Source organism: Nerophis lumbriciformis, linkage group LG11, assembly GCF_033978685.3.
Source record: "Nerophis lumbriciformis linkage group LG11, RoL_Nlum_v2.1, whole genome shotgun sequence".
NCBI classification, from domain to species: Eukaryota; Metazoa; Chordata; class Actinopteri; order Syngnathiformes; family Syngnathidae; genus Nerophis; species Nerophis lumbriciformis.
Genome location: NC_084558.2, coordinates 6,848,963 through 6,874,931, shown reverse-complemented (window position 1 = coordinate 6,874,931; position 25,969 = coordinate 6,848,963). Strand labels below are relative to the sequence as shown.

The 25,969-nt window shown below is 42.0% G+C and overlaps 1 protein-coding gene across 1 annotated transcript in view; it reads left to right on the top strand.

Moving 5' to 3' along the window:
- Nucleotides 1–25,969, top strand: part of dcun1d3 (defective in cullin neddylation 1 domain containing 3) — a 140,678-nt gene that overhangs the window by 95,473 nt on the left and 19,236 nt on the right. The gene's annotated exons all lie outside the window — the stretch shown is intronic.

The window sequence follows — 25,969 nt, the reverse complement described above, 5'->3', positions numbered from 1 at the left end:
CATATTTCATAACTTTGTCCACCAATAAGCCGCCCCGGATTATAAGCCGCGCCTACGCTGCGCTAAAGGGAATGTCAAAAAAACAGTCAGATAGTTCAGTCAAACTTTAATAATATATTGAAAACCAGCGTTCTAACAACTCTGTCCCAAAATGTACGCAAATGTGCAATCACAAACATAGTAAAATTCAAAATGGTGTAGAGCAATAGCAACATAATGTTGCTCGAACGTTAATGTCACAACACACAAAATAAACATAGCGCTCACCTTCTGAAGTTATTCTTCATTCGTAAATCCTTCGAATTCTTCGTCTTCGGTGTCCGAATTGAAAAGTTGCGCAAGCGTGGGATCCAAAATGGCCGGTTCCGTCTCGTCGATTCAGTGTCGCTGTTGTTGTCCAGTAGTTCTGTGAATCCTGCCTTCCGGAAAGCTCGGACCACAGTTGTGACCGAAATATCTGCCCAGGCATTTACGATCCACTGGCAAATGTTGGCGTATGTCGTCCGGCGCTGTCTGCCCGTCTTAGTGAAGGTGTGTTCGCCTTCGGAGCTGTGTGAAAAAAGCCACCCGGCCTCTTCGCGTAAACTTCCCTTAACCACTCGCTCATCTTTTCTTCATCCATCCATCCCTTCGAGTTAGCTTTTATGATGACGCCGGCTGGAAAGGTCTCTTTTGGCAAGGTCTTCCTTTTGAATATCACCATGGGTGGAAGTTAGCATGGCAAGCTAGAACCACAGTGAAGGATGACTTCTCATTCCCTGTGGTGCGAATATTCACCGTACGTGCTCCCGTTCCACAGTGCGGTTCACAGGAATATCAGTTGCTGTGAAATACGGTAGTAATCCGTGTGCGGATGGAGAGATTGCGTCTTTTTATGAACCGGATCCTTGTCGCTTAGTAGGAGCCATTTTGTGGTCTTTACAGATGTAAACAGGAAATGAAACGTACGGTGATATCCGCGCGTTTTTTCTTCTTCTTCCGGGGGCGGGTGGTTGCTTACAGTAGAAGAAGAAGCGCTTCCTGTTCTATGGGGGCGGGTGCTTTCCTTGGCGGTTGCTTGCGTAGAAGAAGAAGCGCTTCCTGTTCTACCGGGAAAAAAGATGGCGGCTGTTTACCGAAGTTGCGAGATCGAAACTTTATGAAAATGAATCGTAATAAAGCGCACCGGGTTATAAGGCGCACTGTCAGCTTTTGAGAAGATTTGTGGTTTTTAGGTGCGCCTTATAGTGCGGAAAATACGGTATATATATTGTATAATGTATGTTTTTTCTTGTAAATTGAAAATCATTTGACTCATCAAACTGTGATTGTGAAAAAGAGATCTTTTTAGAATCTTCCCACATCCCCTCTATAAAACAAAATAATGATTACAAATAATATAAAACAAATCAATAGTTTAAACTCACCGCTAGAGTCGTTTTCCAACTTTGTAAGATGAATCAAACAAAGCTCGTCGTCTCTTACTTCTGCGTCGACTAGATCATCGTCTAATAAAATATACCAATAACGTTGTAAAACAGAGGTAATAAAACAATGTAAAAAATAACCAGTACTTACGCAAAATGGATGAAGGTTCCCCTAGAACATCCCTCTGCTGAGCGTGAATTTCGACGCGGTGTTTAACTGCTTTTATTTAGAATAAATACTTGTTATTATATAAACTCTAAACAGATATATTGCAATCAGTAAAAAATAATAATAATTACCCCTCATTCTCAAAACCCTCTGAAGAGTGTGCTCTACCAGAGTTTTTCCAGCTTTTAAATATGTTTTTCAGCATGTATCTGGTTATTTTCACGCACAAGAGTGTATCAAAGTGAGACTTTGTGTGTGTGCGTATGTGTGTGCGTGCGTGCGTGCGTGTGATTTTTGAACATTTTGAGGACTTTTGACCACTTTTCCAACTTTTCTCCACCACTCCTCCCATGTCTCTGTCGGGGCTCACAAGGCCGGCTGCGGGACTCGTGGGACTCCTCATACCCCCCTCCCTCTGACCTTTCCATAACCCCACCACCTCTTCTAGGGTCATCAATCATTTCTGACACAAGGTGTATCACGGTCATTAATCATTTCTGACACAAGGTGTATCCCCCCTCGCCCCCCTCCCTCTGACCTTTCCATAACCCCACCCCCCTTTGACCTTTTGACCCCAAGGTCATTAAATATTTGACAGCTAGGTCATTAATCATTTTTGACAGCTAGGTCGTAAATCATTTTTGACAGCTAGGTCGTAAATCATTTTTGTCATAAGGTAGGGACTTAACCTTTTTCACACCCTAAAATTAGACCAGCACGTACATGCCGTGTGTCCCGTAACAAGGAAGGCGTATGTAAAGGATGTGCAGACGATCACACTTTCACGACCTGTGATTATTAATTTACACCTCCAGATGCTCCCTTCCACTGTACCTTGGAAGAAGAAATATGCTTCATGGTTTAGTGGAAGTGTGGCACTTAGGCAGGATTTTGCCTTTTGATTATATATGTCCAAACTTAAAAGTGTTTTGAGATAAGAGCTGTTTTTTGGCTAATTGTTATGCTTTAAGTTACAAGCAAACATTTTAGTCACAAGCATCACCGCCATTAGTTGGTGTGTAGCAAATGTCACAGTGAACTCCATAAGAGCTGACCAAAAAATATCTGGTCTTACTTGCTAGCATTAGCTTATAGCTAGAGATCAACATAACTTTGTTATTCAAGCATTGGAGGGAAGAAAGGGAGTGTGAAGAACAGTGCTGGGGGAAGCGGATAACAATCATTGAATCAAAGAAAAAAAATGTTTTAAACATTGCAGAGCGTGTCCCTATCTTGGCAAAGCCATTGTCGTCTGCACCATACTGAAGCAGAATGAGTCTAACGCCAGCCAAGAATGTTAAAATAATATCTAAGAGGCGGACATTTATCCATGAAAATTTGGAAAAGCTGCCGATGGTGTGTTTGACAGAGAAGTAGCTGAAGGAATATACCGTAGTCGTCCACTCTCCAAGTTAAATACTGTGCATTATTTTTTTACATTACTTCATAAAACTACTATAGTTGTTTGGAGTATATTATATTGTATTGTTTGTATACAATATTACTTATCTGAAAGTTTTTTTTTAAAGGCATGTTACATGTTACAATTGTACTGTTTTGGGGGGCTAAGCATCAATTAAATTAATTTCAATTCAATTCAATGGGAGACAATTAGAGATGTCCGATAATGGCTTTTTTGCCGATATCCGATATTACGATTTTGTCCAACTCTTAATTACCGATTCCGACATCAACCGATACCGATATATACAGTCGTGGAATTAACACATTATTATGCCTAATTGTGTTGTGATGCCCCGCTGGATGCATTAAACAATGTAACAAGGTTTTCCAAAATAAATCAACTCAAGTTATGGGAAAAAAAATGCCAACATGGCACTGCCATATTTATTATTGAAGTCACAAAGTGCTTTTTTTTTAACATGCCTCAAAACAGCAGCTTGGAATTTGGGATATGAGGAGGTTGAGGTGGGCGGGGTGGGGGGGGGGGGGGGGTTGAGGTGGGGAGTAGGAGGTAGCGGGGGTGTATATTGTAGCGTCTCGGAAGAGTTAGTGCTGCAAGGGGTTCTGGGTATTTGTTCTGTTGTGTTTATGTTGTGTTACGGTGCGGATGTTCTCCCGAAATGTGTTTGTCATTCTTGTTTGGTGTGGGTTCACAGTGTGGCGCATATTTGTAACAGTGTTAAAGTTGTTTATACGGCCACCCTCAGTGTGACCTGCATGGCTATTGACCAAGTATGCATTGCATTCACTTGTGTGTGTGTGAAAAGCCGTAGATATTATGTGACTAGGCCGGCACGCAAAGACAGTGTCTTTAAGGTTTATTGGTGCTCTTTACTTCTCCCTACGTCCGTGTACACAGCGGCGTTTTAAAAAGTCATACATTTTACTTTTTGAAACCGATACCGATAATTTCCGATATTACATTTTAAAGCATTTATCGGCCGATAATATCGGCAATCCGATATTATCGGACATCTCTCGAGACAATGATTTTAAATACAAGTGTTTTAAGTTAAGAGTTATGTCACAGAACCAATTAAGCTCGTAAATTGAGGTACTACCCTCTTTGTTTTGTCTTTTTTTTTTTTTTTTATATTCTTGTGATATTTCACTAAAAATGCATTAATCAACAATGTGTTTTCCATGTATTTGTATTACTCCAAAACAATATCCTCAAGGCCTCCGTCGGTCAGTGTTGACCGTGGATAGTGTCTTGGCTAACTGCTCGACTGGAACAGCGTCGTCTGTGACTGAAGAGACCGATGTGGGACTGGCAGTCTTTCGCGCAGAGCTCACAGCGATGAAGGGTGTCTGGTCTGTAGGAGTGGTGGCGTCCTGCGGGTTCGCTTGTCTGCTGTTGTCTGCCTCAGTTTCTCCTCTCATGCCCTCAGATGTTGAGTCAGGGTACTCTTCCACTTGGATCGGTTGGCTGCGGTGTTTTCCCAAGACTTTGTATTTATACCAACAGCCTTCATGTCTCTTTTCAGCACATCCTTGTAGCGCAGCTTTGGCCACCCAATGTTCCTCCTTCCCGACTTCAGCTCCCCATAGAGAATATCCTTGGAGATTCTTACGTCGTCCATGCGGTGAACATGACCCAGTCAGCGGAGTCTGCGATGTCTCAACAGGGTATACATGCTGGGGAGACCAGCTCGGGATAGGACTTCGGCATTGGTCACCCTGTTCTGCCAAGATATGCCTAGGATGCATCGTAGGCTTCTCATATGGAAAGAGTTGAGACGTTTCTCCTGTCTTGCATAAGTTGTCCAGGTTCCGCTGCCATATAGCAGCGTGCTGACGACACCATGCGTTGTACACTACCATCTTGGTCACAACAGTCAGCTTGGGGTTTGTCCACACTCGTGTTGTAAAGGGGAGCAAGTGTGGTGGCTGCCTTCCCGATTCTTTTGTCAACCTCAGCGTCAAGGGAGAGGTTGTCGGTAACTGTGGAGCCGAGGAATGTGAACTGCTGGACGACGTTGAGTTGGTAGTCGTTGATGTAGATGGCTGGCTGTGACTCTGACTCCTGTGCAAGGACGTTGGTCTTCTTAAGGCTGATTGTTAAGCTGAAGTCCTTGCAGGCCTGGGAGAAGCGGATCGCCAGGGACTGTGATTGTTGCTTTGTGTGTGTTGCCATAGCCGCATCGTCGGCAAATAGCATGTCTCTGACGAGAACGTCGCAAGTTTTGGTCTTGACCCGGAGACGGGAAGGGTTGAAGAGCCTGCCGTCTGATCTGGTTCGCAGGTAGATTCCTTCTGTTGACGTGCCGAATGCTTGCTTGAGCAGCAGAGCGAAGAAGATGCCGAAAAGTTTTGGAGCGAGGACGCAGCCTTTTTTGACACCGCCATTGATGCTGAAATGTACTGTCCCCTTCATATATGTGTGGAAGGACTCGATCAAGCTCTTGAGTTTGAGTGGGCAGCCAATCTTGGAGAGAACTTTGAAAAGTCCATCCCTACTGACCATGTCAAATGCTTTGGTGAGGTCGATGAAGGCAATGTACAGGGGGACATGCTGTTCTCTGCACTTCTCTTGTAGTTGTTTCAAAGAGAACACCATATCTATGGTAGATCTCTTGGCGCGAAAACCACACTGAGACTCTGAGTAGACTCACTCAGCCAATTTCTGCAGACGGATCAAGATGACCCTGGCAAAGACTTTGCCAACAATGCTGAGGAGGGAGATGCCTCTGTAGTTGTTGCAGTCACTTCTCTCTCCCTTGTTCTTGTAGAGCGTGATGGTCTTGGCGTCCCTCATGTCCTGCAGCACATCCCCTTCCTCCCAACACTGGCATAAGACCTGGTGCAGCGGAAGTAGTAGGGTGGTTTCTCAGTTCTTGATGAGGTCAGGTGGAATACCATCACTGCCGGGGGCTTTGCCTGAGGCCAGCCTGTCAGTGGCCTTACTGAGCTCTTCGAGTGTTGGCTTGGCGTCAAGGTCTTCCATGGTTGGCAGGCACCCGATGGCATCAAGGGCTGAGCTGGACACAGTGTTCTGCCTGGAGTAGAGGTCGATGTAATATTCCACCCATCTCTCCAAAACAATATACAATATTTGTTATCTAAAATTTTGTGTTCTATTTTGGGCTACAGTATAGGGCACCAATTCAATTGATTTCAATTAGGGAAGTTGATTTTATACTTTTTATTAAGTGTTTTGAGCTAAGAGCTCCGCCACAGAACAAATGAAAGTGAAACAGCACCTTTTTTTGGAATTCACAATCCCTTTGTAAGACAAGAACATATATGTTTTTCTTTTTTTATGCATTCTAATTTGTAAAAAAATAAATAAAATAAAGGGGGGTGACGACTAATGAACCTAACGGGAGTATTCAATTGCAACAATAAAGCTAATTTTCTGCACATTCATGTTATCATGCTCCCACTACCTGTGTGCTATGTGTTGAACCAGCAGCACACATCTTTAATCTGTAACACCTTTTCTGAATCTCAATCAAGACAACAGAAACGCTTTTAGCACACTGACACTTAATTCTGTGCACCAGGCTGTGGGTTGCATCACCAGCACATTATGTAAGAAAAAGCATTTTTTTCATGCAAGAGATATATTGTAGTAATATATTTACTAAATAAAAATACTATTGACATTACAATAAAAAAAAAACGTCAGCAGACAACAAAACACATCAATTGATTTTTTTTTAATCAACCCAATAAGTCATCCAGCGGCTATAAAATTATAAAAGGAAATTGCTAAATAGAAAATATGTCTGATATTTTTATTTTTTTCTGACCGTCCAAAATGTTGACACACACACGTAGGACGGAGGTCTGTTCATCATCTGTCTTTGCAGCGCAATCACTGATCCTGCAGCCATGTGTGGAACTTTCAGTTTGCAGACGAGCTAAATAAAACGCAAAATAGTGCTCGCAAAACAGTGGTGAGTGTTAAAAAATCATGTTGCGCGTGCTAATTAATAATATTTGCATTTTATTCTCCCGCTATTGTGAGCGTTTTGGTTATCAGCATATATTTTTCATATTAATAAAGACAGAGACGTAAAATGCCTTCTGCTCACTTAACAGACGCAATCCACTTTGCACACATTTAGTAGATCAGCTTTGCGTGTGCTATCAGGTTTGCACGTGTTTTAGTACGCGCTATGGTTGTACGGTATACCGGTACTAATAAAGTACCGTGGCACTATATAATTAAAAACAATAGTATACTGCTTTTGAAAAATGCTGATACTTTTTTTACAGTCAAAACCGCCCACAACTCATAAACTAATGCAAGTGAAATGACAGAATTTTGTTAAAAATTTCTACAATTAGTTTTTTTTTTTATCTTTAACAATGTGTGTTTTACCTGCTACATGTCTTAGCTGTGTAGTTTTAGCCGTATTGTTTTTAGTATTTACTAATTATTGTATTTGTCTTGAAGCCCCACTTGAGAACTTTCAGTTTTGGTTGATTTTTTTTGTGTAAAAGTAGACAGTTTTATGTCGTCCACAGCTCCTTTACCACATGGGGTCCCCCAGGGCTCAATCCTTGCCCCAATTTTATTTGCGCTTTACCTTCTCCCCCTTGGTTCTATTTTTAGGAAGTACAGTATTGCATTTCATTTTTATGCCGATGATTGCCAGATTTATTTTCCCATGGCACAAAATAACACGGTTCAACGTCTTATTGACTGCCTGCACGACATCAAAGTCTGGCTTTCAGCTAACTTCCTGAGCCTAAATGAAGATAAAACAGAAGTTATGTTGTTCGGTCCAAGTCGCTCTCCCTCCCCCAACGTTGACCTCGGCACTCTGACCCCGTATCTCAGCGACTCTGTCATAAACCTGGGTGTAAAGCTTGACTCAGATTTTAAATTCGAAAAACAAATCAGCAGCGTCGTTCAAAAAAGCTTTTATCAATTACGCCAAATAGCGAAAGTGAAACCGCTTCTATCAAGACATGATCTTGAGAAATTAATCCACGCTTTTATCTCGACTCGTCTTGATTATTGTAATGCCCTGTATGTTGGCATTAGCCAGGCCTCCCTCGCCCGCCTGCAGCTCGTGCAGAACTCTGCTGCTCGTCTGCTAACACAGACCCGCAGACGTGAGCACATCACCCCTATTTTAGCGTCCCTTCACTGGCTCCCTGTGCGTTGCCGAATACATTTTAAACTCCTTTTATTTGTTTTTAAATGTCTAAACAACCTCGCGCCAACCTATCTCTCCGACCTCCTTCAGCCTTACTGCCCCACCCGATCCTTAAGATCAGCCGATCAGCTGCTGTTGACGGTCCCTGACACAAGGCTGAAGCTTAGAGGTGACAGAGCTTTCGCCGTTGCTGCTCCCAAGCTCTGGAACGACCTACCCCTGAGTGTTAGACAAGCCTCCTCTCTTCCTGTTTTTAAATCTCTCTTAAAAACATACTTTTATTCCATGGCTTTTAACACTGAGTGATATCCATCCTGCAATGGCGCCCCATAATACACCTGCTGTGATCCTGTTTTTATGTTTTTATGTTTTTATTAATTCTATTTTAATTATTTATTTTCTATCGTGTTCTGTTTGTGTTGTGTTGTGTTTGCTCGGTACTCGTTTTATCTTTTAACCTGCTCATTGTACAGCACTTTGGCTACCCCTGTGGTAAATTTTAAATGTGCTCTATAAATAAAGTTGATTTGATTTGATTTGATTTGATTTTGGCAGCGCTAGCTAGTATTTTGCCAGAAGAAGACTGCATTTCCCATGAGTACTAGCGCATATAGCGTCAAACTGACATGATGTCCGCTGTAATATTGGCACAAATATTACGTCTCTAATGGCTATGCTGATGTTAAATAGTGTCTGCTATTATAAAAAAAAAAAAAATATATATATATATATATATATATATATATAAAAAATTAAAGAAATAAAATAAATAAATAGCAGACACTATTAAGAAATGATCTTGGATTGCGCTACAAACATGACGCAATTGCCCAGAATGTATCGAAAGAAAGACTGGCGGTAGATTTTTTCAAAGGAAGTAGGACTGAAACTATTATGCTGAGGAATTTAAGGATTTCACCATCTGCGGTCCGTAATATCATCAAAAAGTTCAGAGAATCTGGAGAAATCAGCTGCGATCCCTCAGGCGGTACTGCATCAACAAGCGACATCAGTGTGTAAAGGATATCACCACATGGGCTCGGGAACACTTCAGAAAACCACTGTAAGTAACTACAGTTTGTCGCTACACCTGTACGTGCAAGTTAAAACTCTACTATGCAAAGCGAAAGCCATTTATCAACAACACCCAGAAACGCCGCCAGCTTTGCTGGGCCCGAGCTCATCTAAAATGGACTGATGCAAAGTGGAAAAGTGTTCTGTGGTCTGATGAGTCCACATTTGAAATTTTTTTGGAAGCTGTGGACGTCGTGTCCTCCAGACCAAAGAGGAAATGAACCATCCGGACCGTTATAGGAGCAAAGTTCAAAAGCCAGCATCTGTGATGGTATGAGGGTGTATTAGTGCCCAAGGCATGGGTAACTTACACATCTGTGAAGGCACCATTAATGCTGAAAGGTACATACATGTTTTGGAGCAACATATGTTGCCGTCCAAGCAAAGTCTTTTTCACGCCCCTGCTTATTTCAAGACAATGCCAAGCCACATTCTGCAGGTGTTACAACAGCGTGCCTTCGTAGTAAAAGAGTGCGGGTACTAGACTGGCCTGCCTGTAGTCCAGACCTGTCTCCCTTTGAAAATGTGTGACGCATTATAAAGCGTAAAATACCACAACAAAGACCCCGGACTGTTGAACAACTTAAGCTGTACATCAAGCAAGAATGGGAAATAATTCCACCTGAAAGGCTTCAAAAATGTGTCTCCTCAGTTCCCAAACATTTACTGAGTGTTGTTAAAAGGAAAGACCATGTAACACAGTGGTAAAAATGCCCCTTTGCCAACTTTTTTGCAATGCGTTGCTGCCATTAAATTCTACGTTAATGATTTGCACACAAAAAAAATACGTTTCTCAGTTCAAACATTAAATATCTTGTCTTTGCAGTCTATTCAATTGATTATAACTTGAAAAGGATTTGCAAATCATTGTATTCTGTTTTTATTTACGATTTACCCAACGTGACAACTTCACTGGTTTTGGGTTTTGTACTTAAAAGAAAAGGAAAACAATTATACCCAAGACTTGTAGAAGGATTTAAAAACAAATAAAGCAGCAAGCAAGCAGGAGCAAAGAGAGACACGTCTGCACTCCTTGGAAGCAGGAGGTAATTACATGTCATTATGAATGTGCCTGTTACTGCTGTAGATTACATATATACTTACTTGTATATTAAACATTGGTGGAGGTTTTTTGAAGTGTTTTAGAGCGCTTATAGGCTGAATAGAGTGACTTCCATTGGCTACATTGTTAACTGACTTTTGCTCGCATTTATTCACAAGTTAGAATGTATTAATAAAAGAAAAACATAAGTGTGCTTGTCTCACATAAATGTTGTGAATTATAGGCAATATTCCAGAGAATGCAGTCTCCCTTTGAGATCTTAAATTGTGGTACTATAGGATATCTCAAAAAACAAGATTTTACTGCATTTTTTTCAACTACACTTCTGTTTGTTGTAGGGTTGTACAGTATACCAGTATTAGTATAGTACCGCGATACTAATGAGTCATATTCGGTGAAAAGTACGGTCCGATCCTGTAACGACTTGGTATCGGATTGATACCCAAACGTGTGGTATCATCCAAAACTTATGTAAAGTATCAAACAACAAAAGAATAAGTGATTATTACATTTTAACTTAAGTGTAGATAGAACATGTTAAAACAGAAAATAACCAAATATTAACAGTAAATGAACAAGTAGATTAATAATTAATTTTCTACCACTTGTCCTTAATAACTTTGACAAAATAATAGAATGGAAAATCATACAATATGTTACACATTGAGAGGAGCCAGATGAGGTGGTTCGGGCATCTGGTCAGGATGCCACCCAAACGCCTCCCTAGGGAGGTGTTTAGGGCACGTCCGACTGGTAGGAGGCCACGGGGAAGACCCAGGACACGTTGGGAAGACTATCTCTCCCGACTGGCCTGGGAACGCCTCGGGATTACCCGGGAGGAGCTGGACGAAGTGGCTGGGGAGAGGGAAGTCTGTGCTTTCCTGCTTAGGCTGCTGCCCCCGCGACCCGACCTCGGATAAGCGGAAGAAGATGGATGGATGGATGGATGTTACTGCATACGTCAGCAGCTAAATTAGGAGCCTTTGTTTGTTTACTTACTACTAAAAGACAAGTTGTCTTGTATGTTCACTATTTTATTTAAGGACAAACTTGCAATAAGAAACATATGTTTAATGTACCCTAAGATGTTTTGTTAAAATAAAGCCAATAATACAATTTTTTGTGGTCCCCTTTATTTAGAAAAGTACCGAAATAATTTTGGTACCGGTATCGGTACCAAAATATTGGTATCGGGACAACACTAGTTTGTTGTATTCTGTTGTCCTTACGGATATAATCATATTAAAAGTTAATCAATCTACTAATAAACGTTTCAATCAATCAAAAAAAACAAAAACAAAAAAAAAAAAATTTTTAATGTAAAAATTGGGATAATTACTTGCCAAACAGTATTGTAAAAGTAGTGCATACATTCCCAATTTTTTTTAAATAAATACAACGAAGCAGTTTGAAATCCTGAGGGACATTGTATATGTACAAGAGGAAGCCTATCACATTGCATTAGCTGTAGTTTTTGTTCCACCAATTACAAAGAGAAAGGTTATCTTTCCTGTACTACCTGCCAGCCATCATGCCTACCGCTTGCTGTCTGGCTGCCAGGCCTTTTTCCATTTTTGCCTGATGAGGCTGGCGCTGGCCGGCCCTTTTTTTCAATGAGGCTCCTCACTTTCACTGCACAGCGTGCTGACACACACACTCTGCCAGCTAGGCTTTCCTGCCTGCACACCCCCCAAACCCAGCAGGAGCCACAACAAGATGTAAACTAAGCTAGCACAACCCCAACACGCCCTGCTCCATTATTCATCTGCCCTCTTTAATGAGTTTTCCATCCACCCTTACAATTAAAAGAAATGATTGCGCTTGATCACGTTAATGTAATTGCACTGACGCCTTTGTCTGAATGCTTGCCTGTGTGTTACATAGTAAAGCCAGCCACAAGGTACTTTAAACCGGACATTGCAATGATAAATGAGTCCTGATTTGTGCATATGGTCCAAACAGTGGGCTGCAACATTAACATAAATTTATTTTTGGACTAAAAGAAACAAACCATGACTAACAAAACTTTTGTTTCATTATCAATCCATGTCTGAACAGTTCCTTTGCTCTGAAAGTTACACATTGGACAACTTGCATGTGAATCCCACAGCTAATATGTTTGTTTACATATCTTGATCCCGAAGAGGAGGACAGCTAAATATTTGATGGCTTCTTCGAGTTACTCAAAAGCAGCCACCCTTGTGACCCAACACCACACTTGGATGTTTGTGCACGTCCACTCATTGTTTAACAACTCTACATCACATTTGCACAAGCATGGTTAACTATATAGCATTGTCTTATATGCCATCCCTCAGTTAATGGCCAGGCGTGTCAGCTTACAGCTAAAAAGCAATTTACAGTGGAAAAAATAACATGTAGTGCCCCTGGTAAATTACCTTTATTATGACTGATACTGTTACAGAATGTAACAGACACCAGCATCCAGTATGTTGCATCTTAAACACAACACAGCAGATCAGCTGTGGCATTAGTAAACTTAAGTAGTATTATATCAAATTATAAATAATTAACTCACAGAAATGAGTGACGGCAGATGCAGGAAATATATACCACCGCAATGGGCCAAATATAAAACTGTATTTTTTCCTCGGTAAAAAAGTTTAAAAAGGACAGGTTGTCTTATATTTGGAGTATAAATATTTATTAGGGCTGTCAAATGATTAAAATATTTAAATGTGATTAATCACAGCTTGTTCACAGTTAATTCAAAATTAAACATGATTAATCGCAGATGGATATAACTTTTTGGTAACACTTTAGCATGGGGAACATATTGTAAGTAACAAAGACTTAATTTAGAGTTATTTGGACACTAGGGGAACATATTGTAAGTAACAAAGACTTTAAAGTTATTTGGACACTGGGGGAACATGTTGGAAGTAACAAAGACTTAATTTAGAGTTATTTGGTTAGGGTTAGGGTTGGGGTTGGGGTTAGGGTTGGGGTTAGAGGGTTAGGGTTAGGGTTAGAGGGTTAGGGTTAGGGTTAGGGTTTAGTTTAGTTTATTAAGGATCCCTATTAGTCTACACCGCAGTGGAGACTATTCTTCCAGGGGTCCAGGTAAAAAAATATCACACAATCACAAAATAAAAGATTACAATGCAGTACAACATGATCAATAATAAAAAAAAAATTAAAAAAAAGGGTTAGGGTTAGGTTGTATAATAAGGCCATGCAGAATAAGGCATTAATAAGTACTTCATAATGACTAATTAAGAGCCAATATGTTACTAATTTGCATGTTAATAAGCAACTAATTAATGGTGAATATGTTCCCCATACTAAAGTGTTTCCAACTTTTCTTCATTATTAAGTGTGCCCTAGACAGATATTTTTCAAGCTTTTATTATCATGACTTGACAAATAGTTTGCTTTAATGAAATGTTGTTTTAAACAACATGCCTTTTTAAACAGCTCAACACAAAATGGACGTAAACACGCTTTTAATGACATTAGAAAAAAATACCTGCAGTGCATTGGTATCTTGCCAGATTTTGTCATTTGTCGCAATACATCTTCAGTCTTCAGTGCGGCCCACGAGAAATCACAGTTTTAACAAGATTAGCCTGCCGAATGTTTTTGCATAAGTTTAGTTCTCTGTTGGTTGGATGGGAGTGATCTTGCTGCCCTGTAGCGGGCGAAGACAGAGTCGTTGGTTATGAACCATGAGCTTCATATGGAAGGCAATAGAGCACAGCTTCAATTTGTATGACTCAAGCCATAGTGTAAATGAACTATAACCAACAAATAAATCATAACACACCTCCTGCTCATTGAACTTTGTGGACATTAAAACATGTTTAAAATGACAAATGCAGTGTTGTGTAATATTTTATTTACTTTCCCTAAATATCTAAAAGTATTCATATTATCTTCATGTCATATTATGCTCCTTCCAGCGCTGTTGTTTATAGTTTATAGAGTTTTTATCCTTTCGTATCCAATCAGAATTTAGCTAGCTTATGTTGCCATGCTGTACGAAATCTGCCAGAGGCCTTCAAATTCAGCAATGCTGATGTCTGTGCACTGTAAGTGAACGGGGACATACAGTGATAGACAATTGCAATAGCCAATCAGATCACACGTTGTTGTCAGTAAGGCCTTCTAGATGGCCTAAGGCAGATATATAGTGATGTTATGAGCAAGGTAGGGGGGGGGGGGCGTAATGTTGTAACAAATAATATTTCTTTTAAATAGGCTTTACTTTGCATTTTAATTAACGTGGGATTATTTTTTTGTATTTAGAAATAATAGTATCACCTTTTTTTCCTTTTTTTTTTTTCTCCAACATTTGTGGCACTGGCGTGGCGCCCCCTGATGGACGGCGCCCTTAGCATTTGCCTATACAGCCTATGCCACGGGCCCGGCCCTGACCACATGAAAGTGGTTGGTTTTTGGTATCTTATTTGTCCAGCTTCCATATTCGTTTTCACACACTTTACAAGAAATACATTGGCGGCAAATTCCGTAGCTTGCTAGCTTGTTTGCGCTGGCTTTCGGAGACTCTTATTTTGAAAGCGCAGGCGCGATGGAGCGGCACTTTTATTGTGAAGACAGGAACTGTGCAGTCAGTCTTTTGGCTTGTGATGGGATGTACGTTTGAAATAAAAAAGTGTCTTTTTTCCTTCACACTTTTGATTGATTGATTGAAACTTGTATTAGTAGATTGCACAGTACAGTACATATTCCGTACAATTGACCACTAAATGGTAACACCCCAATAAGTTTTTCAACTTGTTTAAGTCAGGTCATGTGACCGCCTGGCTCTGTTTGATTGGTCCAACGTCACCAGTGACTGCATCTGATTGGTGGAACGGAGTCAAACGTCACTAGTGACTGCATTTTATTGGTGGAACGGAGTGAAACGTCACCAGTAACGCAGGCACTTTGAAGGTCTGTCTGACAGACCAAAACAAACAAAGCGTGCATTAACAGATCGATAAAAATTAGTAGCGAGTAGCGAGCTGAATGTAGATAAAAGTAGCGGAGTAAAAGTAGCGTTTCTTCTCTATAAATATACTCAAGTAAAAGTAAAAGTAAGTTGCATTAAAACTACTCTTAGAAGTACAATTTATCCCAAAAGTTACTCAAATAGATGTAACGGAGTAAATGTAGCGCGTTACGACCCACCTCTGTTAATTTATAGTAAGACCATAATAACGTTTTTTTTATTAAATGTGCTTTTCTGTGTGCTACAGTTTGTATGTGTAAAGTTAAAGTTAAGTTAAAGTACCAATGATTGTCACACACACACTAGGTGTAATGAAATTTGTCCTCTGCATTTGACCCATCCCTTGATCACCCCCTGGGAGGTGAGGGGAGCAGTGGTCAGCAGCGGCGCCGCGCCCGGGAATCATTTTTGGTGATTTAACCCCCAATTCCAACCCTTGATGCTGAGTGTCAAGCAGGGAAGAATGCTGGTATGAGCTTTTAAACATAACCCGTTAACTGCTGCCAATCAAATGGTGAATAAGATACTCTTTAGGGTTCATATGTTTGTAAATCTGACTGTGATGAAGTCAGTGCCTCACCAGCCATCAACCTCACCGCAAGTCACTGCAAATAACACATAAACATGCTTGCTAACACAGTCAAAAGTGACAATTGTAAGGAAAACAAGGCATGCTGGGAAACGCTTGCTTCTCAGACTCATGCTTAAATGTGCCACATCTTCCAGATTCTGCGTAAAACTCTAAAGTTTTTTTGTGTTTATATGAACTATTGTAGCTTTTTCCCAAATGTTGAAAGGATAACGAGGAGATGGAAGTCAATCAACAATCACTTTATTAAAACATCACCCCACACAAAGCGTCTCTCTTTCATTGTATTGCCCCCTCTGCTCAGTCCGCTCAACAATCACAACACACTTATGGACTTTCAGACTGTCGGAAAATAGAACTCTTCAATGAGGAATATATGCAAATATTTTCAACAATGCATATTTCCTCCACACCAGTATTAACAGAAAGTGGCAATAACATGTTGTATCTTTAAAGTCAGCACACACTTACACGCAAACAGGAATTGTTTTGTGGTGCGTCTTATACGAGGCATGAACGACATTTGGGGTGCCAGGGCGTTGTTGTCAATTAATCCTGTTCGGCCCCCCATCTAGAGTGGGCTTTGAATTTTGGCCTTGTGTACTATGTAGTTTGACAGACTGTCACAAGGTGACGGGGTAGTTCTGCAAAAATTGTCCCTCCCATATGAATACAGTATATCACAGTTTTGCTTTATTTTAGTTTGATCATCCAGTGCTTATCTTGAGCTTACATGTGTTCTTTGAACATTCTTTGTCCGTGTAAACAGGTTCAACTTTGGAGCTTCCACTACACAATGTATGTTGTATGATACAGTATATTATTTTGGGTAAGAGTAATTATTTACTGGGAAAAAAACTTGAATATGTTATTTTATATTTGTCATCATCCCACATGACAGGTTTGGACTCTAGTTATTATCCTGTCTTTCAACTATTATTTCCTGTATGAGACTCTTTTTTTTTTGTTATTTTTAGTTCCTGTTTGTTACAGACTTTTCTTATATCCCCTATGTCTTTTTGTTTTCTGTGCACTTCCCTGCTGCACAATTTTGTTCATACTACTAGCATTTTCCGTAATAGAAGGGTTTCGTAGCACATCATTCGTACAGCATGGCACATCGCATGCCGTTTCTGCACTCTGGGGTCTAAACCAACAATTATTGTACACTCCTCTCTTCCTATACATGTTATCCCAAATAGGAGCCTATAGAAATATATATATATATATATATATATATATATATATATATATATATATATATATATATATATATATATATATATATATCCATCCATCCATCCATTTTCTACCGCTTATTCCCTTTTGGGGTCGCGGGGGGCGCTGTATCCTATCTCAGCTGCACATGGGTCGAAGGCGGTGTACACCCTGGACAAGTCGCCACCTCATCACAGGGCCAATACAGATAGACAGACAACATACACACTCACATTCACACACTAGGGCCAATTTAGTGTTGCCAATCAACTTATCCCCAGGTGCATGCTTTTGGAGGTGGGAGAAAGCCGGAGTACCCGAAGGGAACCCACGCAGTCACGGGGAGAACATGCAAACTCCACACAGAAAGATCCCGAGCGCAGGATCGAACCCAGGACTACTCAGGACCTTCGTATTGTGAGGCACATGCACTAACCCCTGTCCCACTGTGCTGCCCTATATATATATATATATATATATATATATATATATATATATATATATATATATATATATATATATATATATACAGGTAAAAGCCAGTAAATTAGAATATTTTGAAATACTTGATTTATTTCAGTAACTGCATTCAAAAGGTGTAACTTGTACATTATATTTATTCATTGCACACAGACTGATGCATTCAAATGTTTATTTCATTTAATTTTGATGATTTGAAGTGGCAACAAATGAAAATCCAAAATTCCGTGTGTCACAAAATTAGAATATTACTTAAGGCTAATACAAAAAAGGGATTTTTAGAAATGTTGGCCAACTGAAAAGTATGAAAATGAAAAATATGAGCATGTACAATACTCAATACTTGGTTGGAGCTCCTTTTGCCTCAATTACTGCGTTAATGCGGCGTGGCATGGAGTCGATGAGTTTCTGGCACTGCTCAGGTGTTATGAGAGCCCAGGTTGCTCTGATAGTGGCCTTCAACTCTTCTGCGTTTTTGGGTCTGGCATTCTGCATCTTCCTTTTCACAATACCCCACAGATTTTCTATGGGGCTAAGGTCAGGGGAGTTGGCGGGCCAATTTAGAACAGAAATACCATGGTCCGTAAACCAGGCACGGGTAGATTTTGCGCTGTGTGCAGGCGCCAAGTCCTGTTGGAACTTGAAATCTCCATCTCCATAGAGCAGGTCAGCAGCAGGAAGCATGAAGTGCTCTAAAACTTGCTGGTAGACGGCTGCGTTGACCCTGGATCTCAGGAAACAGAGTGGACCGACACCAGCAGATAACATGGCACCCCAAACCATCACTGATGGTGGAAACTTTACACTAGACTTCAGGCAACGTGGATCCTGTGCCTCTCCTGTCTTCCTCCAGACTCTGGGACCTCGATTTCCAAAGGAAATGCAAAATTTGCATGGTTGGGTGATGGTTTGGGGTGCCATGTCATCTGCTGGTGTCGGTCCACTCTGTTTCCTGAGATCCAGGGTCAACGCAGCCGTCTACCAGCAAGTTTTAGAGCACTTCATGCTTCCTGCTGCTGACCTGCTCTATGGAGATGGAGATTTCAAGTTCCAACAGGACTTGGCGCCTGCACACAGCGCAAAATCTACCCGTGCCTGGTTTACGGACCATGGTATTTCTGTTCTAAATTGGCCCGCCAACTCCCCTGACCTTAGCCCCATAGAAAATCTGTGGGGTATTGTGAAAAGGAAGATGCAGAATGCCAGACCCAAAAACGCAGAAGAGTTGAAGGCCACTATCAGAGCAACCTGGGCTCTCATAACACCTGAGGAATGCCAGAAACTCATCGACTCCATGCCACGCCGCATTAACGCAGTAATTGAGGCAAAAGGAGCTCCAACCAAGTATTGAGTATTGTACATGCTCATATTTTTCATTTTCATACTTTTCAGTTGGCCAACATTTCTAAAAATCCCTTTTTTGTATTAGCCTTAAGTAATATTCTAATTTTGTGACACACGGAATTTTGGATTTTCATTTGTTGCCACTTCAAATCATCAAAATTAAATGAAATAAACATTTGAATGCATCAGTCTGTGTGCAATGAATAAATATAATGTACAAGTTACACCTTTTGAATGCAATTACTGAAATAAATCAAGTTTTTCAAAATATTCTAATTTACTGGCTTTTACCTGTATATACCATACGAGGTAGAAATACTGTACATTGATGTGCACTGTCTTGCCCCTTTCACATTGTTTGCACACATTCCCCCTTTACATGTGACTTTATGAACATTTTGCTCTTTCTGTTCATACCGTGGATTTGAAGTAGGCCCACGCCAGCCCCTTTGAAAATATGTGTCTGTAGGGACATTGTACTATAGACAGACCAAGAGTGACGGGGTGAAGGAGAGACAAATGTATACAAATGCGCGACCCCGCAATTACGTGCCTCGTCATGAAATAACATCTTATCTTTTACTACGTGAAACTCAAACTGAACAAATGTTTATTGTGCACTGAATAGTACACTTTTGTATAAGCTGTCAGTGTAAATCTTTAGTTACCCAATTTATGTAAGGCAATGCAAAAGCTGTGTCATAATTGTACTGAGCGTTGTATAATTCTGATGTAGGTATTAAAAGAATGCCACCGCACTTGCACGGCCTGTTTACACATAGCATGGTAAAGTGAAAGCAAACTTGATATTTGTTTAAGTGTAGTCAACACAGTTAAGAATGTGATCTGTATCAAAATCATTAAGGTGAGTTGAGCAGGGAATATGAGGAGATGAGCTCTCTATTTACAGGCTTCTAATTACCTTATCAGAGCTTCACATTAGCTGTCCAACTTTTGCATTATTCTTCACCATTTTTTTTTTAGTCGTGATTCTTCCACCATATTTCCCCCGGGGTATCTCTCTGAATCCCCTAAATAATGCACACAGACTGAAGGGCTTGAAGGGGCTCTATGATGGATTACACTCCCATTTCTATTGGGATGGTGTTTCCCTTTTTTTAAATAGTATATTTATTATATCCTTACTGGCACAATGCTGTCAGGTGAGTATTTACATATCTATATTTACACTCTAAAGCCTTTTCTCCCCACTGGCCTCCCTTTCCTGTGATGTGACATCACCAAAGGCATCAACAATCAACTTCGCACCTGTGCCCCCACCTGATCAGGCTGTAGGGGCCCGCGTTAGCACCAGGTTCTTCTCTTCTGGTAGTTGTATGTGTTGCATCGGTGTATGTAGCGACACCTCAGCCAATGGAAGCAAGATCGCAGGCGATGGAGGGTCTTAGCGGTGTCACAGGGATCTGTCCCCGTGGATTCCTGGATCTTTTGCAGCACTCGCCTCTTCACCTTGCGGGAAACTGGGAGCTGGAAGACATCACGGTCACCGACCGGGTCCTTCCAGCGGCGAAGGAGGATATCGTTGTACCAAAGGAGGCTGGGCCGTTGGGAGTAGTGGGCCTCTCATGCAGGTTGTTGACTCGTCATATACCCAGCTGTGGACACAGCTGATAACTGGGTTGACCTGTTTGCTAATACTGAAGCTGCGTCAGCATCACACCTTCGCCGTTTTGTGTCATAGACCGTCACCGGGGTCACCTGCATCGCCGTTATCGGATCACCACTTTCTTCTTTTTTAGGTAACTTTTTTAGGTAATTGTGTTACGTGTACAGGAGGGAGGAGAAGGCACAGACAGGAGGGACGTCGTTTCAACTCTATTTTTATTTATATATCTACATCAGTGGTTCTTAACCTTGTTGGAGGTACCGAACCCCACCAGTTTCATATGCGCATTCACCAAACCCTTCTTTAGTGAAAAATAAAATGTTTTGTTTTTTTTCAAATTCAAGACAAAGTTATATGTTTTTGGTAACACTTTAGTATGGGGAACATATTCTAAGTAACAAAGACTTAATTTAGAGTTATTTGGTTAGGGTTATGGTTAGGGTTAGAGGGTTAGGGCCAGGGTTAGAGGGTTAGAGTTATAATAAGGCCATGCCGAATAAGTAATTAATAAGTAATTAATAATGATAAGTTAAGAGCCAATATGTTACTAATATGTAAGTTAATAAGCAACTAATTAATGGTGAATATGTTCCCCATTCTAAAGTGTTACCATGTTTTTTTTACTGGTGCACAAAATGAACTGTGCATGAACATCACCTTGTTCAAAGAACAAAACCAACACAGTGCATAAACTCACAACAAATTACACACCTGCAAATCAGTGTGACTTCTGCTGTTGCCATATCCGTAATACGTCGATAGAAAGAAATTTTTATTTACACGACGAGTCGGGTGTGTCTTGACCTCCGCTGAACCCCTGAGCCTGACTCACCGAACCACTAGGGTTCGATCGAACCCAGGTTAAGAACCACTGATCTACACAATATATATAAATCAATAAATGAAGTGTGATAACTAGTGAAGAATGTGTGTGGTGCGCGACTATGTGTAGGATTTAACTGTAGTGTGTTACCCTTAGTGTTGAGCGAGAGGCGGAAGTCCAATAGGGACAGGGCAGACTCGTAGGTCCGTGAGACAAGCAGGAAGTCGGAGGCGATAGAGAGGCGCCAAAGGTATGTATCCAGGCGGGAGGTTGAGTTCCAAGAGGCAGCCAGGGAACCAAAGGGAACGCGGGAAGACGAGACACACAGCTCGTAACGTGGGAACGAAGGCAGGCTGCAGGGAGGACACGAGACAATTCAACACGACGGGGAAGAAACACAGAGAGAGAATGCATAGAGCTTGGTTAGTTGGCTTACTGTACGGGAACAGATGACTACGTTCTGGCGCGGGATTACAGGTTGTGCAGGCTTATGAAGGCAGGTCCTCTGATCAGTGACAGGTGCGTCGATTGCTGGCGATTGATTGCAGCTGCTTGCTGCAGCCGGACTGGCACGCGCTCGGCGTGCTACCGGATGTGCGCTCGGCGCAGTGCACACATAATTGCGCACTGGTGTGCGCTCGGGCCGTGACACGCTGCTCCTCACTAATGTGATGGCATAGTTTGTCTGATGGCCTCTTGCCAGGGGTCTTCTCCGTGTAGAACCCTTTAATTGCCAGCTGCAGCATAGAGGGACACCGTAGTCCTCGTTTTCCAGCTGGGTGCAGTGCAACAGCTTCTGAGCCCAGGTACAGCACGGCCCTAGCTACATTAACCTCATCCTTCCACTTGGACTACAAGTCCAGCCCTATGATACAAAAGGCTCTTCTACGTCAGAACTTGAGGTCCACCTGCAGTGCGTCCACAATCACAGGGGGAGTCCTTTCACATCGCATCTTGGCCGGAGTCGTGTTTAAAGAGTGTATGGCCAACTAAACAACAGGTGCCATGTTTGCTACCAAGGAGGACGTGTGCGGCTGTGCCCAGGAACATGCATTACGGCCCTTAGTTTTCCTGACAAAATAAACAATATAGTTTGAAATATATTCCAGCTCATGAACTTACAATAAAATGTACTTTTTTTTTGTCAAAATATAATTTTGCGTCCATATATGATGCGCTCTGCTGCAATGTTCCTTCTCAGGTTGCACACTGCCCACAAAATCCAATCCAATCTGAACTCTAAACCAAATAAACACACAACAATTTATTCTGTATGATTTTGCAATGCAACTGGGAGTGACAGGTGAACAACACAAGAGATAAGGCCACTGTTCAGTGGCCTCAAAGACTATAAAAATGGGACCCATTACCTCCCTGCTTAGCACTCAGCATCAAGAGTTGGAATTGGGGGTTAATCACCAAAATTATTGTTCCTGAGCGTGGCCACTTCTGGTGCTCACTGCTCCCCTCACCTCCAAGGGGGTGGGTGGAACAAGGGGATGGGTTAAATGCAGAGGGTAATTTCACCACACCTAGTGCGTGTGTGACTATCAGTGGTAATTCAAACGATCACTTTATTGAGCAAAACTGTTTATTGTCGGCTGTCACCAAACCGAAAAACATTAGTTAAAACTTTTATCTACCAAATTTGGTCATTTTCTGCTGTACAAACCAGGCCAAAAGCAACTTTTTGTCATCTGTCATATCAACAGCAGCCACTCGCTCTCTCTCACTTGCGCCAACACACACACTCATGGCACTTAGCCATGATGATGAGTTTATGGCCACACAAAAAACTCCAACGCCGCACATAAACTGTAAATGCCAGATCGTTACGCTATGACTCCCCAATCAGATGTGTGCTTGTACTGTCATTTATTAAGAATGTTCATTTATGGATATTAATCATGAAATGTTGTTACTAGATTACAGAAATGCTCATAAAAATATATATTTTACAGACAGAAAGTTACAGGAATGTACACTTTATCCAGTGCTTGCATCTCATTGTGCAACATGTGAATGTTTTTAAGGGAACTGAATGTGATCTCTGAAAAGAGTACATATTATTTACAAAGCATGCAGGAATTCCCCACCCGAGACATTCAATAATAGTACACAACTCATGAAAAACAAGATTGTATTTTATTGTAAGTGGGCCAATCCATCCATCCATTTTCTACCGCTTATTCCCTTTGGGGTCGCGGGGGGCGCTGGAGCCTATCTCAGCAACAATCGGGCGGAAGGCGGTGTACACCCTGGACAAGTCGCCACCTTATCACAGGGCCAACACAGATAGAAAGACAACATTCACACACTATGGCCAATTTAGTGTTGCCAATCAACCTATCCCCGGTGCATGTCTTTGGGAGTGAGAGGAAGCCGGAGTACCCGGAGGGGACCCACGCAGTCACGGGGAGGACATGCAAACTCCACACAGAAAGATACCGAGCGCAGGATCGAACCCACGACCTTCGTATTGTGAGGCAGACGCACTAACTCCTCTCCCACCGTGCTGGGCCAAGTCACTTATATTAGAAAATAATCTCATGGAAATGACTGCTGTTATTTGATTACAAGACACCTTTTATTGTTCCCAAACGTAAGATAACTGACACACAGTTGTAACCATGTCACATGACAAATACAGTAACTGCTTAGTGTGTCCAATTATTTCCATGGTAAAAACCCACTAAAACCTACAGTCCAGTGTTTTATGGTTCTTGTAAGTGAGTTAACTGCACACGTATGGTTCAAATATGATATTCCCTATCTTTTGGTCTATACTTTTCTTAATAGCACTTCAGTGGTCTTGGTTTATACATTGAAGTGAGCTAACTAACCAAAATTGTCTCCTAATTGAAGCAAAATAACAACCATTATCTATACCTGTCACTTGATTTAGAAGCCCGAAAACCACACTAAAACTCTGCACTCTCATCACTCGGGGTCCTGGTTAGAGTGTCCGCTTTGAGAGCGCTAGGTCGTGAGTTCAAACCCCAGCCAAGTCATACCAAAGACTATAAAAATGGGACCCATTACCTCCCTGCTTGGCACTCAGCATCAAGGGTTGGAATTGGGGGTGAAATCACCAAAATGATTCCCGAGCGCAACCACCACTGCTGCTCACTGCTCCCCTCACCTCCCAGGGGGTTGAACAAGGGGATGGGTCAAATGCAGAGGTTAATTTCACCACACCTAGTGTGTGTGTGACTATCAGTGGTACTTTAACTTTAACTTTCATGGTTCCAAAAAGTATCAATGTGTGTTACATGCATGTTGATGATACTAGAATTATAAAAATGTGGATGTAAGGCTACATCCACATTTACCTAACCTAACTACACCGGTTCGCAGCTGAGTGTGAAGCGACTGGGATGAGAATCAGCACCTCCAAGTCCGAGTCCATGGTTCTCGCCCGGAAAAGGGTGGAGTGCCATCTCCGGGTTGGGGAGGAGATCTTGCCCCAAGTGGAGGAGTTCAAGTACCTCGGAGTCTTGTTCACGAGTGAGGGAAGAGTGGATCGTGAGATCGACAGGCGGATCGGTGCGGCGTCTTCAGTAATGCGGACGCTGTATCGATCCGTTGTGGTGAAGAAGGAGCTGAGCCGGAAGGCAAAGCTCTCAATTTACCGGTCGATCTACGTTCCCATCCTCACCTATGGTCATGAGCTTTGGGTCATGACCGAAAGGACAAGATCACGGGTACAAGCGGCCGAAATGAGTTTCCTCCGCCGGGTGGCGGGGCTCTCCCTTAGAGATAGGGTGAGAAGCTCTGTCATCCGGGGGGAACTCAAAGTAAAGCCGCTGCTCCTCCACATCGAGAGGAGCCAGATGAGGTGGTTCGGGCATCTGGTCAGGATGCCACCCGAGCGCCTCCCTAAGGAGGTGTTTAGGGCATGTCCGACCGGTAGGAGGCCACGAGGAAGACCCAGGACACGTTGGGAAGACTATGTCTCCCGGCTGGCCTGGGAACGCCTCGGGATCCCCCGGGAGGAGCTGGACGAAGTGGCTGGGGAGAGGGAAGTCTGGGCTTCCCTGCTTAGGCTGCTGCCACCGCGACCCGACCTCGGATAAGCGGAAGAAGATGGATGGATGGATGGATGTAAGGCTACACAAAGCATGTGAGATGGTTAACTCGGGTCAGGTGTTTAATACGTAGCTGCTTTTCAAATTACACTTTTAATTTGATTCCGTCTCACACCTGCTCATTCGGGATAGAGCAACTGTCTCGCTCCCTTTTTCACTAACGTTGCCGTAGCAAGAGTCGGTGTTGGTTGAATTCGGCAGACAGAGCAACTGTCTCGCTCCCTTTTTCACTAACGTTGTCGTAACAAGAGTCGGTGTTGGTTGAAAAGATCGAATATCATCTCTACTCAGTGGCGTGATACAGGGGGGAAAGTAGATGACAATTGTAAGGGGCCCACGTTGCCAAAAACGCACAGGCAGTAAATGGGGTAGAGGAGCCCACACCGATATTCTTTCAGGGGGCCTAGAATTTCTAGCAATTTCGTGTCTGTATTTCTTTTGATATTAGTTTACCTTAATCTATTTAGGAGCATATGGGTTTTCCTGGAATGCAAGCACAGCCTGGTGCCTTGAGGTCCTGAACTGTAGTCACTGC